At 36.1% G+C, this 16,727-nt stretch overlaps 1 pseudogene; it reads left to right on the forward strand.

The window, feature by feature from the left end:
- The first annotated feature begins 2,335 nt into the window (after nt 1-2,335).
- LOC149411426 (uncharacterized) lies at nt 2,336-14,573 on the forward strand (annotated as a pseudogene).
- The last annotated feature ends 2,154 nt before the right edge of the window (nt 14,574-16,727 follow it).

Consider the following 16,727-nt stretch of genomic DNA (forward strand, 5'->3'; position numbering starts at 1 on the left):
ACACGGGCCTTGAAGAGACACATGTTGTAATAGAGAGGAGAAAACGGTATTCGAAGTTCGAACCCAAGTCTTGAATGCGTGCTCGTAAGACTGAAATATTTAAAAAAAAGCTAGTTTACCTATATATCCCATACACACAAGCAATTTCTTATTATGGAAGAACTTTGAAAAATGATAAATATTAATCATATCATAATATCTTTGATCTTATTTCTAGTGAAATATATATTTATATATCACACATTGTAAATTTTTTATTGAATAAATATAATTAAAAAAAAAAAAATCTTTTTATTCTACTTCAGAATATAATTCAAAGTACGTGTGCACAATATCATTCCGTTCGGCATCATACTGAAATCAAACGAAATCGAAGTTCGAACCCAAGTCTTGCATTTGTGCCTAAAAGACTCGTTCTGAGATATAGTTTTGGATTCTCTGGGCTCTGGCTGGCCAGCCTAAAGATGTCCATAATAGGACGAAACCGGTACTGGTAAAATAAACAAGTGGAAATAAGTTAAAAAATGTTTTATTTTCTATTTTAATACTATATAATTCCACCACGTATAACAGTGTAATAAATAAACTCATAAAAGTTTTAGCTGATTTATTCCACTTTCTGCTTTGCAGTGTACATCATTCCATGTTTAACCTTCAAATATTAAGACAGTATCATCTGCAAATGTTATAATATGATTGGAAAAATTGCTGTAACACAGATCATTGATATAAATACTGAACAAAATAGGTCCTAAGGTACTCCCTTGGGGTACACCAAATTCTACAAGGGCTGGATCGCTAAGAGTATCATTAATTTTAACTTTTTGGTGTCTGTTAGTTAAGTAACTATCCATTCATTTGTATAGCAGTCCCTGAACACCTACATATAGCCTTTAGTTTTTTTAGAAGTATTTTATGCGAGATGGTATCAAAAGCTTTGGCAAGATCTAAAAAGAGAGCGATGGATTTATTACCCCGGTCAATATTATTGGAAATAATATCCGCTAGCTTAGCAATAGCATTTTCTGTTCCTAGACCTGGTCAAAAGCCGAACTGGTTATTAGATAAGATTTTATGTCTTTCAAGATGGTGAGACGATTTTTTACGATTTTCTCGATAATTTTTGAGAATGAGTTGAGAAGAGATATTGGCCGATAATTATGTGTATCCGATTTGTTTCCATTTTCATGAATCAATATAACAACTGATTGTTTTAAGTGGTTTGGGAATGTGCCTGTCTTGAAACTAAGATTACAAATGTATGAAATGGGACTCGCTATAAGTGGTTTCAATACTTTCAGCAGATTCGAGGAAATTTTGTGTGGCCCACAAGCATTCGATGGCTTCAGCTCATCTATCATTTTCATGACTTCATTAATCGTTGTTTGAATCTTGTCTGTTTTAAGATTAAGATGAGTTAAGGGTATGTTGGCTAGTTCAGATTCAGTTTTCTTACATTTTTCAAGGATTTTATTTGCGAGAGAGGCTCCTACTGAAGTGAAATATTGATTAGAAAAATTAGCCATAAATTTGGGGTTAGTAGTCCTTGTGTTTTTCATATCAAATGATTGTATGAAAGAAGATTTGCTGTTTTTTGTTTTGGTAATTTGACGAAATATTTCCCAGAAACGTTTTGGAGTTATGGTGTTTTCGTATATATGTTTTTTGTAGAATTTTTTTTTTTGGAAATAATTAGTTTTTTACATATGTTTCTATATTTCTTATATTGTTCTTGAACTAAAATATAATCTGGTTGTCTTTTAGCGTTTTTATGTATTTGATTACTGTTCCGACTTTAGCCAAGAATCAAACCAACGAAAATGCCACCTGTATCTGTATTGAGTAATTGAAATATCCGACAGATGTCTCCCCTAAGGGCAATAATTGTGATTATGTACCAATACATTCAAATGAATTAGTTTATAAATAGGCTTGCGAGCCCATTTTCTTTCTCTTCTCTCTCTAAATAACGGATCAATAACAACAATGAAATAATTACGGAATTCGAGGGTGGTCGTTTTTTGAAGTGAAACTTCTTTAGGCGCGTAATTCGGGGACGGAGTAAAACCGAGTCAGGATCGACACGAAAATGCGGGTACCCCCACCACCGCTCACCGTTCACTGTCCCTCTCTCACCATATGCGCTTGTTGAGGTGGGGGAGCCGCTCACGAACGTTCTCTCTCTTCTCTTCTTTCCTCTCTCTCAGAAACCAGCGAACTGCGCCACGCCAAGCATCAGCTGCTTGGTTAGTATACTGCGTCGTGAGTGTAATACGAGTGAAATACGTAATTGATTGTGGTTCATACGGTTTGGTACAGAATTTCAGTGTTAAAAATGAGTAGTGACGAGATAGAGGTGATGAACACATCAGTGGCACAAGAGGATATATCCCCTGAGAATCACCAAAGAAGAGGAGAGTCTGATTCACACAGTGATGACATTAACATAAGGTAAATATAACCTATAAGAGTTGATAAATATTTCACAATATAGTAGTATTGTTGGAATAGGATTGTTTAATATATTGGCGAGATTATATTAACAGTGAAATATGATGTAGGAATGTCGTTACAATCAAAGCAATGGCCAACAGGCGGTACAGACAGCGGAAAAAAGAATTAAAGCCTCCCAAACCTCAAGCTAAAACGGCAGCAGAACGTTGTAAAGCATACAGAGACCGTCAAAAACTTCGGCAATCTGCGGTAGCTGAAGCTATAACACCTGCTCCAGTTCCATCAAAAAAACGGAAAATCGTTCCAAATTCTACGTGTACTGCGAATTTATTGAGTCCCAATGATGGTCCAGAATACGTCCTACATGCAGCACAAATACATAACCAACATTCCATGCCAAAACCCGACAATATTCACCAGAATTCAATAAGGCAGCAGCAAAATAAAAATTTGCAAAAAAAAACTAATGCCTCCGAAATTGTAAGTTGATATGCCATGATTACATTGTTCGAATAAATTTATTTATTAATTAACATTGAATTAAATTTGGAAATTTACATTCAATATGTATTAATTTTTCCAGGATTTTGATGAGATACAAGAGGCTCCTGTCCAAGAAGCCATAACTACACAACCGAATGATGATGATGCGAATAATGCCAATATTGTACGTATCAATTTCTGAAAAATTGCATTATAGATGAAAAAATTGATTTCGAATGAGTTTTCCAGTAAATTATATTTTCTGTTAACAGAATGTACACGATGACCATGAACTCCCGAATAGAGAATCACTGAGTGATGTTGATTCCGACATGAATATTGGAGAGCATTTCGTTGGGCCACCGATAGAATTTGATAATGACTTTGTGCCTCCCTATAGTGGCTATGTGAATCACAAATTTGCACATAAACAATTTCAAAAAATGTTTGTGGAAAATCCTTTCGGCTATGCTTGTAGCGTTTGCGATCGGCTTTGGTTCGAAAAGGATTTAAAAAAGGCGACATCCGCTGATGAAACGATGCTTAAAAAAATAACGGTATGTTTAAAGCATAATGTGGATATTATCATAATTTTCTTAATGTCGTAACTCTTATCAATGTTTGAAATTAATGGTTAACATATTTTCCAGGCTCTTGCGAACATTGCTGATGCAAAACTATGTACTACATGCAAAAGGAGTATGCAGAATAAGAAAATTCCAACGCTAGCGACCTTCAATGGCTTCAAATATCCGGAAAGACCAGCCTATTTGCCTCAACTCAACCTCATTGCTGAAAGATTAATTTCGCCTAGACTACCATTCATGCAAATACGGCGAATAAGACACGTTAACGGTCAGTTCTGCATAAGTGGCCAGATCATCAATGTTCCTGTCTCGGTAGATAATATGGTGAGCGTTTTGCCAAGACATGTGGATGACGATTTTTGCATCAACGTACACATTAAAAAGAAATTAATCCATAAGTCGAGTTATTTGCAAGGGTTGGTGAAAAAGGTGAAATTAAAGCTTGGTTACGGTATCTAGTTGATCAACCAATGTATAAATTTTATAAAATATCCATAAATAACTCTTTTCTCGGGAATATTGAGCAAGATATTCAAATAGACTACACGCCTGTACGAGAATCTAGCAATACAACGTTTAACAGTGATGAGAATGTCTCTCCTCAGATGTTTGATCATAGGAATGCTCCTCAAGTGGTTAACATTGAGGAATTGAGCGAACATATCCCAATCGAAGAAAGTCTTGTCGCGCAGCAGCATACTTTGCTCTGGAACGAAGACAAATTCTTACAAATCGCACCGGGTGAAAGAAACGTACCGAAAAGTTTGTTATTCGATAAACACGCAGAAGAACTTTCTTTCCCTTCGATCTACCTCGGACAATTTAGAGAGTTCAACCCAGAGATTAGTGTTACGCCTTTCATGATTGCCACGAGTGAATTACGGCGTTCTGACAGGAGAGGAGTTACGCCTAATAAACTTCTTTACGTTGCGGCAAAAATTATGCGTTTGAGGGTCAGCGAGTCTCTAAAGATTACTTTCAAACACATTGGGACAAATACAAATATAAGTAAAGAGACTATTATGTCTCCGGACTACATTAACAACTGCTTAGATAAGAACTTAGCTTTTTTAAAACCGATTCCAAATTCAGCTGCATATTGGTCTGAGCGCAAGCGGAATCTATTTGCAATGATGCGTCAGTTAGGGAGACCTACAATGTTTTTAACAATGAGTGCAAATGAAATCGGTTGGAAAAAATTGTTACAGACTTTGCATTTCTTGAAAGAACGTGTAAAATTGACAGAAGAGCAACTAGAAAATTTAAATTACTTTGATAAAACAACTTTGATTAATGAAGATGCAGTTAGTTGCGCACTCCATTTCGATAAATTAATTAACGTTATCTTTTCAATTTTACAATCGAAAAAATGTAGTCCATTTGGAAAATATAGAGTCATCAATTTCTTCAAGCGCATCGAATTTCAGCACCGAGGTAGTCCACATGTTCATTCACTTATATGGTTAGACAATGCTCCGAACGATCCACTAGGCGCAGATTACGAGGCTACTGTATCCCTCATAGATACTCTAATCTCAGTCTCTCCAGCTGAAGCTTCAGAAAATATTAGACTTCAAACTCACAAACATACATTTACGTGCTACAAAAATAACCAACCGAATCACTCTCCCACTTGCCGCTTTGATGCACCTTTTATGCCCATGCGTAAAACTGTCATTCTCACACCATTGGAGATAGATCATCCACAAATTCGAGAGCTAAAGAATCGTTATAAATTAATCAGGAAAAATCTAGAAGACATTGATTATGACAGCATTAATCATTTTTATGACTGCAACTTAATTACTTCGGATGAAGAGTACATTAACATTATACGAGCCGGCATAATGAGACCACGAGTATTTGTTAAACGACTTCCTTCGGAAAAATGGTATAATTTCTTCAATCCTTTCTTGTTAAATGTATTAGGATCTAACATGGACTTTCAATATATTATTGAAGAGTATTCGTGCGCACAATACGTTGTAGAATATGTCAACAAAACTAATAGAGGCATCAGCAATTTGCAGCGACAAATTGTAGAGGTTATTGACGAAAATCCGGACTTTGATATCGTTGAGGCACTCAGAAAACTTAGTGTTAACGTGCTCAATAGTGTTGAAATGACAAGTCAAGAGGCCGTTTGGTTTTTATTGCGGTTGCCAATGTCTAAAACGTCAGTAGCAGTCGTTTACATACCAACACTCTGGCCACAAGAGCGTGAACGAATTAGGAAAACAAATAAAGAACTTGAAGAACTTGGTTACGATTGCACTGACATTTGGAAACAAAATTGGTTTGACAAATATGAGAAGAGGCCGGAAGAACTCGAAGACGTAACGTTAGCACAATTTGTTTCGAAATATAATGTAGGTCCCAAAGGAAAAATTTCTGAAAGGAGAATACCACGAATAATTAGGTATAGAAATTACGACATGGGAAAAGACTTGGCAGACTATAAGAGGGAGATGGTTACTTTACACCTCAAGTTTAGAGTTGAAGAAACAGATGTTTTAGCAGACATGCAATTTCTACAATTATTTGAACAGAATGAGGCATTAATAATGGAACGTAGAAAAGAATTCGAGTCAAATTTAGACATTGCTAAAACTATGGAAATATGCGCTCAGTTATGTCGTGAAGAACTTCTTTATGATGACGACCGAAATCAAGTGAATGTCCATCAAGAGCCTGATCCGTATGAACAACTCCTGAATGATCCCCATTCAATTGCCAATCTTGATTTGCGGCAAGCATCATTGAACAAACTTGGTGCAATTGCCAGGAAAAAAGATAACATTATGGAGAATGACAAGTTTAATGATTTAATGAGATTAACAAATGAGAAGCAATTCGAATTGTTACAACACTGTATACATTTAAATCAAACAGAAAACGCATTACCCTTACACTTATTCTTAACCGGGCCAGCAGGATGTGGAAAAACATTCACCATCAAATTATTAATGGAGATTTTCAACCGATTTTCTAATACTGATGGGTATTTAAACGCTTATATTGCTTGCGCATCAACAGGAAAGGCAGCAGTAGCTATTGGGGGCACAACAGTTCATACGGCTTTCAAAATATCACCGGCGAATCGAATTCCACTATCAAATGAACTGAAATTTTTATATCGAACACTTTTCAAGTACGTGAAAGTAATAGTTATCGATGAAGTGAGTATGATTGGTGCTGAGATGTTAGAACGAATAGATTTAAGACTGAGAGAGATAACAGGTCATTATGATTCCTTATTCGGTGGTATGAATATGATCTTTATCGGAGATTTGAGACAATTGCCACCAGTGAGAGCAACTCCTATTTATAAGCAAAAAATACAAAGAATAGGTGGTAATCAGTTATGGAGGAGTATTAAATTTTATGAACTGACAGAGGTTATGAGACAAGAAAATGAATGTTTCTCATCAGCCTTAACGAAAATTGGTAACGGGGAAATTTTGACCAGACAACAACTGGAACTCATTGAATCAAGGTTCGTTACGAATGAGGATGCCCATAATCTTTGTCCCAATGGAGTTAGATTATACTATGATAATTATTCTGCCGATACTTACAATCTTTCTGTATTGAACTCATGTGAGAATAAGAAAGATTCTATCGCTGACGACGAAATAATCGGTTGGGGTAATGATTTTCAAAAAGAACGAGATGCAAGACTCAAACTACATCAACTGTCATCAATTGATACTGGTGGCCTCCCGTACCAAATCGTTTTTGCTTTGAACAAACCATATTTAATCACAACGAATATCGATGTAACAGATGGATTAGCAAATGGAGCAGTCGGTAAATTGGTCTATGTTGAGTTAGATGATCAAAGCCACAAAATTATCAGAGTTTGGCTAATTTTTCCAAAAGGTGTAGGAAGACGGACACGTAGTAAAACAGCTCAATATGCTACTCGACTAGGAATAAGTAATGACGCAACTCCGATAAGTCGTAGGTCAGCGACTTTCCCATTATACAAAACTAAATCACACAGTAAAATCCAAGCAAAGAGAAACCATTTTCCACTTAAGCCAGCATGCGCAATGACTATTCACAAGTCGCAAGGAGGAACGTACGATAGTGTTGTGTATACGTATAGCAAGAAACATTCGCAATCCTTGGTTTATGTAGCTTTATCAAGAGTTACAAGTCCTCAAGGTCTCTATATTGTGCCTGCAGAAAATCAGGTTTTATTCCATCACGGACGACGCGAAGACACATCAGTAGCTCAATTGAGAAGAGAATTTGACAGACTTTCTACGGTTCGTTTAAAAACTCTCGATCTAGTACTGTTAGAAAATATTGAGAAAGGAGATATGACGATATTCTCATTCAATTGTCAAAGTATTAACAAACATGCAACAGATTTACGAGGTAATGTTCTAAAAAATTCGGACATATTGATGCTTTCCGAAACTTGGCTTGACGATGACAGGCATGTTAATGTTGAAAATTTTGATTGCATTGTACAATACAAGAGACCCAGTGTTAGAGCGGGTGGTGTCGGTATATATCAAAATGTAAATAGACTCCAACATGTTGTGGTAAAACATAATGACGTTCATGCCCGTAACCATGAATTCGTTTCTAGTCATACATCCTCCGTTGGGGATTTGTGTGCTGCAGAATGCTCTCTGGCTAATGGGGAAAAAATTATTATGGTGTCAATTTATATCTCACCAGGTAAATCGATTACTGATATCAAAGATTTTATCCACCATGTGCTTCTGCCATACACAGAGGGTGGTTCGAGGCTATTGAATAAGAATTATCACGAAATTCCTATGATCATTTCGGGAGATTTTAATGTTAATTTTGCGAGGGAAGAATCTGTAGAGTTATTGAACTTTTTCAAAAACACCCTCAATTTGGATATTGTTAATGATAGGAACACTAGCACGACTAGACACGGGACAACAATCGATGCAGTTTTTGCACGATTCATTAAGGATTTAAGTGCTCATGTATATATCTCGCACTTTAGTTACCATAACCCAATTATCACGACATTAGGAAATGATATTCATGAAATTGACAATGAAAATGGCACATGATTGGTAAATTGTCATTGTAATTTCTTTGTAATTTTTAATTGTAATATTGTTATTTATGTAATATTGTATACTTGTGAATAAATTGAAAATTTTTGGAACTATACATTAATCGAACGTCATTCATCTATAAGAAAATATTAGAAAAAGCAAATCCATGCTTCGTCGTTGAATTATTTAACCTCTAATTTTCAAACTAACCTAAGAGAGAAAATAGAGATGATGAAATGAAAATAGAGAGAGAGGAATACTAGAAGTTTCACTTCTGTCTTGCGTAGGCTTGACACACCCACTTTTTTTTTTGTTACCAGTGATGTGTGTTCTAAGGAATAAAACTTATCAATCATATTTCGTAGTATCATTAATTTAACGAGGCCATTATTGTAACATATGGTCCAATCGAGCCGCATCGTGCACCAGAAAGAGCCGAAATATGAACCAGCAAAAAACCAAGAAGATGCAGATCATCATCAGATAAGTATCCCAATGCCATCCTATCAAAACTGTGACCAAATCCCGAATCTTTCCTATTTCAAATTATCTCAAATGAAAAATTTAAATATGCAACAAAGATTGAAAAAAAAAATTATTGTTGTTTCTGATTTTTCAGTTGTATAAAATTTTAATAGCTACCTACATTGCAAATTGATACGATTATTGTTAAATGAGCATCTCAATTGTAAGAGTTTTGTCATTGGATTTATTTAATTAAAAATAATTCACGCGAATGTTCAAATTTACCGGGTAAAATTTCGCTACAAAATAATTTCAGCGAATTTCTGATTTAAAAAGTTGTCAGACCTGGCACTGGCAAGCATTTTTACTAACACCGCCGTGTTTTCATTCGTAAACTGTCAGTTGTTTGAGGTTAAAAGTTAAATTGTTTATTATTTACCATTAAAGATGGAAAAGTTAAAGCCGTTAATCAACAAGCGTGGAGTTTTGAAAGCGAAATTGACAAGGTTTAATGAAATTTTAAAGACACTCGATAAAACGGAACTAGAATTACGTTATCAAAAGGTCGAAAAATTGTTAGATGACTTTGAAAAAATTCAATCTCAAATCGAAGAACTTTCGGATGACGAGACAGAAAACGTAAGTCAACGCGAATCCTTTGAAAATCAATATTTCTCTGTACTTGCATTAGCAAAAGGTTTATTGAATTCAGTAAATCATGAAAAATGTGAAATTAAATTACCAACTTTGAAACTTATTGAATTTCATGGTGAAATTACTGACTATGCTAAATTCGCTGAGACCTTTAAAACATTAGTTCATGATAATTATACGTTAAAAAATTCTCAAAAATTCTTTTATTTACAATCGTGCCTTAAAAAAGACGCAGCTAAATTGATTGCCTCCTTGACCATATCGCACGACAATTACGAATCTGCGTGGCAGATACTGCAGGAACGGTACGCGAATAAAAAAATAATAGTTCATAGGCATGTTGCATCTTTATTTCAGTTAAAAGATATGAAACAAGAATGTCCAGTCGCGTTAAGGCATATTATTGATCAGGCTAATATAAATTTAGAAGCGTTAAAAAATCTAGGATTACATGTTGATTCCTGGGACGCGATTATGATATATTTAATATCTGATAAATTGGATGGATCAACTCGTAGATTTTGGGAAGAGCAGCCAATAGATGGTGTACTCCCAATGTTGAAAGAATTTATTACATGTCTAACCAAACGTGTTGAGGTACTGGAGTTCGCAAATTTGCAAGAAAAAAGGCCTACCTACAAGAATATTACAACACGTGATGATCGCAAGAAAGATTTGTCTGTCTCATTGATAGCAAACAAACACGGATGCATCCTATGTAAAGAAAATCATCCAGTGTATTATTGTAAAAAATTTCTCAAATTAAATATCCAGGGAAGATTAGAATTTTTAAGAAAGGCCCGAGCCTGTTCCAAATGTTTGAGGGTAGGACATTTTACACAAGATTGCAAAAATAAATTCAAATGTAAAATCCGTGCAAGTGATCAACATAATACTTTGATACATGTTAATGAATTAAATAGTGAAAACACAAATGAAGAGGCACACAGCTCGACATCAGTGGCAAATCATACGGTGTTAAATAAAAATGAAAAGATAATTTTATTATCTACAGCGATTGTGAATATCGTAGGTAGCGACAACCGTTTACACAAAGCGAGGGTATTATTGGATTCAGGCGCCCAATCGAATTTTATAAGAGAGAGTTTTGCAAAAAAATTAGAATTAAAAACAGAAAAAATAAATACGCCGGTGTCTGGAATACAAAATCGCATCACACATATCAATCGAAGAGTTACAATTGACATGTTAGCAGTGAATAGTGATTATAATAAGAAAATTTCTTGTTTAGTATTGCAGGCTATAACAACCGACCTACCCCAAATGACCTTCAAGAAACAAGAGTTGAAGATCCCATCTGGCTTGCAACTAGCGGATAAGGATTTCAATGTCACGTCTCCAATTGACATCCTGTTGGGTGCGGAAGTTTTTTGGGAAATAATGAATAATGATCGAATACGCTTAACGGAGGGCGGGCCAACTATTCAAAGGACTGAACTCGGTTGGATTGTTTCCGGAGCGATCGACATCATCACTAAAACAAGGCCATTATCAATTAATTGTAATCTAGCCATTAATAAAATAGGTAACCAGATGGAAAGATTCTAGAAACTAGAAGAGGTGGATGCCATGAAACCTCAGAATTTTGAAGAAAAGGCTTGCGAAGTCAACTTTACAGAGTGTCATAGTAGAGACACGCAGGGCAGATTTGCGGTAGCCTTACCAACCCGCCCTTGTATAGACCAACTAGGGAGTTCTTTGTCAATGGCTGAAAAAAGGTTTCATACATTGGAAAGAAAATTTTCCACCAATAAAGAATTGAAATGTCAATATAGCATGTTTATGAGGGAATATTTAAAATTGGGTCATATGGAAGAGTGCCGAAAATCCGAATGCGATGCGAGATCATATTTTTTACCACATCATGCGATGATGAAGGAGTCAAGCACCACCACTAAAGTTCGCGTGGTGTTCGATGGATCGGCAAAAACATCTTCTGGTATTTCCCTTAATGATGCTCTGATGGTCGGACCTAACATACAAAAGGATTTAAATATTCAAATTTTACATTTCAGAAAACATCCTGTAGTCATAACTGCGGACATAGAGAAAATGTACCGTCAGATAAACGTGCAGGAAAGCAACCGCAATCTACAGAAAATTGTTTGGCGCTTTTCACAGGATGAGGATTTGAAGCATTACAAGCTAAGGACAGTGACTTATGGATTAGGACCGTCATCTTTCCTGGCGACAAGATGCCTGAAGCAAATAGGTATTGAAAATAGACTTTCATTTCTTATAGCAAGCAATGTCATTGAAAATGACTTTTACATGGACGACCTATTAACGGGAGGAAATGACGTTGAATCGTGCCACCTTCTAAAACAACAGGTAATCAGTTTACTAAAATCTGCAGGGATGAATCTAAGAAAATGGAGATCGAACGCAGCAGAATTATCTTCCGAACCAGGTCAAGATATGCAAGGATTGATATCTAAAGAACCCCAAGAAGAAAAAATACTAGGATTAATCTGGAACAGTGAGTTTGATTACTTTTCATATGTAGTGAAAAAAACAGTATGTACCGTACAAAGCAAACGGCGGATATTGTCAAGTATCGCCTCAACGTTCGATCCTTTAGGACTGCTAGGACCAGTAACGGTTATAGCAAAACTAATTATGCAGAGATTATGGATATCTAAGACTTCCTGGGACGAAGAAATACCCGAGGGAATATTAAAAGATTGGGAAAATTACATGAAAAATTTATCTCAAATAAACCTGTTGAAAATAAAGAGAAGAATCTTGTGTGGTCAAAACGGCCTACAAATCCATGGTTTTTGCGACGCATCGGAAAAGGCCTACGGAGCCTGTGCGTATCTAGTATCCAGGGACGCCAAGGGTAAGATGCACTCTCAGTTAATATCTTCCATGTCCAGGATAGCGCCATTAAAAAGCATATCCCTGCCAAAATTGGAACTTTGTGGTGCGGTGCTGTTAACGAAATTATCAAAAAACATCAAAGAAGCGCTCAACATGGTTGAGGTGGATACATACTACTGGTGTGACTACCATCGCACTATGCTGGATAAGAGAACAGCCAGCTAGATGGAATACCTTTGTGGCCAACAGGGTTGCCGAGATACAAGAGGCCGGCGATCCCGCCCCTTGGCGACATGTTTCATCGCAGGAAAACGCCGCTGATATTTTATCAAGAGGAGTTACAGCAAACAAACTATTACAAGCAGATATTTGGTGGAAGGGTCCAGATTGGCTAATATGAGAGGCCGATCGCTGGCCGAAGCCAGAAAATTCCTGTATAAATCCTCCAGAGATAAAAACCAAGGCGGTATGCGTGTCTACTAATGTCACGGAGTGGGACATCTTTTCAAAATTTTCCTCTCTCAACAAGCTAAAGAGAGTAACTGCATATATATTGCGTTTCTTTAATAATTGTAACACAAAAAACTGTAAATTAACCGGGAGGTTAAGCGTGCCGGAGCTGGACAATACATTGCATCGTCTAATAGCAATAATTCAACGCTACCATTTTAAGGATGAGTTCAGGGCTTTGAGTAATAAATGTTCACTGGATAAACGTAGCGTTATTTTGTCGCTTAATCCATTTATAAATAATGGATTAATTTGTGTCGGGGGCAGGCTAACAAAGGCGAAACATTTATCATACCAGCAACGACACCCAATAATTTTACCAAAAAATAATAAGTTAACAGAATTAATTATTCGACATCTTCATTATGTACATTTACATGCAGGGACACAAACTTTGTTATCTCTAGTGAGATTACAGTTCTGGCCGATTGCCGGAAAAACCACTGTTAAGCAAATATTACATAAATGTATAGTATGTTTCAGAAAAAATCCAGTAACCAGTCAAGTTATCATGGGTGACTTGCCGGAAAACAGAATAACACCTAGCAGGCCGTTCGAGGTTACCGGGATTGATTACGCAGGTCCTATCATGATGAAAAGCGGTATCACCAGGAAGGCTCCATTGGTGAAATCTTATTTATGCATTTTTGTTTGTTTCTCAACGAAAGCTGTGCATTTGGAACTGGTAACGGACCTCACCACTGACAACTTTTTAAATTGTTTAAAACGTTTCATTGCGCGGAGGGGCAAACCCTTTAAAATATATTCAGATAATGCGACCAATTTTAAGGGAGCATATAATCAACTGAGAGAATTGTATGATAAGTTAAAGAAATCTGATGACAAGATTCAAAAATATTTAGCTGATTTGTCAATACTGTGGGGATTTATTCCACCACGGTCACCGAATTTCGCTGGACTCTGGGAAGCAGCAGTGAAATCCGCCAAATATCATTTAAAAAGAATAACCGATAATTCAAGTTTAACCTTTGAACAATTATATACTTTATTGTGTCAGGTAGAATGCTGTTTAAATTCACGTCCGCTCACTCCTCTGTCCAACGATCCGACTGACCTGAATCCTTTGACTCCAAATCATTTCCTGATTGGCGGAGGGATAGCTTCTATCTCTGAGAAGGATTTTCGGGAGATACAATACAATCGATTGAATCAATATCAAAAATTAAATGCACTGATTCAAACATTTTGGTGCAGGTGGAAACTGGAATATCTTGCAGAATTACAAAGACGTACCAAATGGAAGGAAGACAAGGGCCTCAGGACTGTTGAAAGGGACGACATGGTCATACTAAAGGAGGACAACCTGCCGCCTAATATGCGGAAACTAGCCAGGATCCTAGCTACTCACCCTGGAGCTGACGGGAAAGTGCGGGTGGTTACGCTCAAAACCGCACAAGGAACATTGAAGAGACCTATCAGCAAAATATGTTTATTACCCATGGAAAGGGATTCAAGCATTGCTACAGGGACGCCCGATGTACCCCCCGGACTGTATAAATAAGTTCCTGAAGTCATAAACATGAGGAAAATCAACAAACCACCTGAAGGATGACCTTGGACCATCAAATTTTTGCTAGCAGTCATAAAAAGGAGAAGAATTAGCAACCTACCTGAAGGATGACCTAGGAACATCGAATTAACTTGTTCATATTATGATTCTCTTATTTTAGAACTTTTTGTTCATATTCATCTCATGATTGTTTTTCAAATTAATTTGTCCATATTATTTATATTATGTTTATTTTTCAAATTATTTTTGTTTATATTATGGTTATTTCTAAAAAAAAATATTTTTTTGTTGATGTGTAAAAAAAAAATTCTTCCGTGCCGTGGCAGCATGTTCCGACTTAAGCCAATAATCAAACCAACGAAAATGCCACCTGTATCTGTATTGAGTAATTGAAATATCCGACAGATGTCTCCCCTAAGGGCAATAATTGTGATTATGTACCAATACATTCAAATGAATTAGTTTATAAATAGGCTTGCAAGCCCATTTTCTTTCTCTTCTCTCTCTAAATAACGAATCAATAACAACAATGAAATAATTACGGAATTCGAGGGTGGTCGTTTTTTTTTGTTACCAGTGATGTGTGTTCTAAGGAATAAAACTTATCAATTATATTTCGTAGTATCATTAATTTAACGAGGCCATTATTGTAACAATTACGTTTGTGGATGGATTTGACTAGGCCAGGGGTGATCCATGGCATGAGTTTAAATTGTTTGTTCGGTATAACTTTGTTAGTATTGTGATTAGATATGTAGTATTGTAATTAAGTGATAAATTGCTGCATTGATTGCTCAGTGTCAGTCTGGTTTATTACGTTTTGCCACTTTTCTGTTGTCAGCTTCTCAATTAATGCGTGATAATTTATTTTAGAAATATAATTGACCGGTCAGTGGTTGAGTGGGCATAGCGCTTGGGTCTCACCCGAGCGTCACGTGTTCGATTCCTCGGCTGACTAAGTCATCCATCACAACACAAGCAACATTTTCGGCTTTCTGTGGTGGTAGTAGGAGATTTTTAAACATTGTCGGGTTATTCGTAACCTGGGAATGTTTGTCTTTCCTTTTAAAAAAAAATAAATAAAAATATTTGTTTTTAGGAAGAGAGGAAGGTTTATTTCGTAGGCCGAGCGCTGTGGTATAATGATCTGAAATTGTTGTGTGTATAACAAATGAGTCTGCAAAATCAATGTTCTTAAGGTTATGTGATCCAAGCATGATTTACTTGTACCTTGTACTCGAGTGGGGGTGTCAATTATCGGAGTAAAAGCGTTTTCAGTGAGAAAACATAAAAAATCATCGGATTGGCGATGATTGTCAAGAATAGTATTAATATTCAAGTCTCCAATGATTATTTGGTGTTCTGTGTTTTCTGTGTTGTAGAGTGGAGTAAATTAAAAAATGAATCGATGTTGTTAAGACTAGAGACTAGTTACTTAAGACAACAATTCATAGTACAGGAGTGAAATTTCACCTGTATAGCATCATGATATGTATGCTGTCTGAGAAAACAGCATTAAAAATTTGAACCCAAGTCCTGCATTTGTGCCCGTAAGACCAAAGATTTTTTCAAAAATGCAACTTTTCGACAAAAGTACGTGTGCGAAATTTAATTGCCTTCAGCATTATACTGCCTGAGAAAACGGCATTCAAAGTTCGAACAAAAGTTTGCAGTTGAGCCCGTAAGATTGAACAGAAATTTCAAAAATGCTGCATTAAGGAGATATTGTAATTGAAAAGACCTCAGACCAGAAATTGTAGCATGTGTGCATAATTTGAATACCCTTGTTCTTGCATTTGTGAACGTAAGACTGAAATATTTTCAAAAATGATATTTTACAAAGATATTGTAATATTGTACTTCAAACCATAATTTAAAAAAAACTGTGCTTGATTTCATTCCCTTCCTAAGAGAGAGAAGAATATTTTTCCAAAATGCTACTTTTCGTTAATCGTTAAAACAATAAAGGTTTCAAGTGAAATCGATAAAAAAATCTGCATAATTGCATTTCTGGAAAAATCAACATTGTTATGGGCACAAATTTGAGACTTGGGTTCGAACTTCAAATGCAATTGATTCATGTTCTATGGAACTACACGGGCAGAAATCTCGGAATCGTACTAAGAATCACACTCTCAAGAGGAC

This window comes from Hesperophylax consimilis, chromosome 25 (genome assembly GCF_061612785.1).
Source record: "Hesperophylax consimilis isolate HC1 chromosome 25, BYU_Hcon_1.0, whole genome shotgun sequence".
Classification (NCBI taxonomy): Eukaryota; Metazoa; Arthropoda; class Insecta; order Trichoptera; family Limnephilidae; genus Hesperophylax; species Hesperophylax consimilis.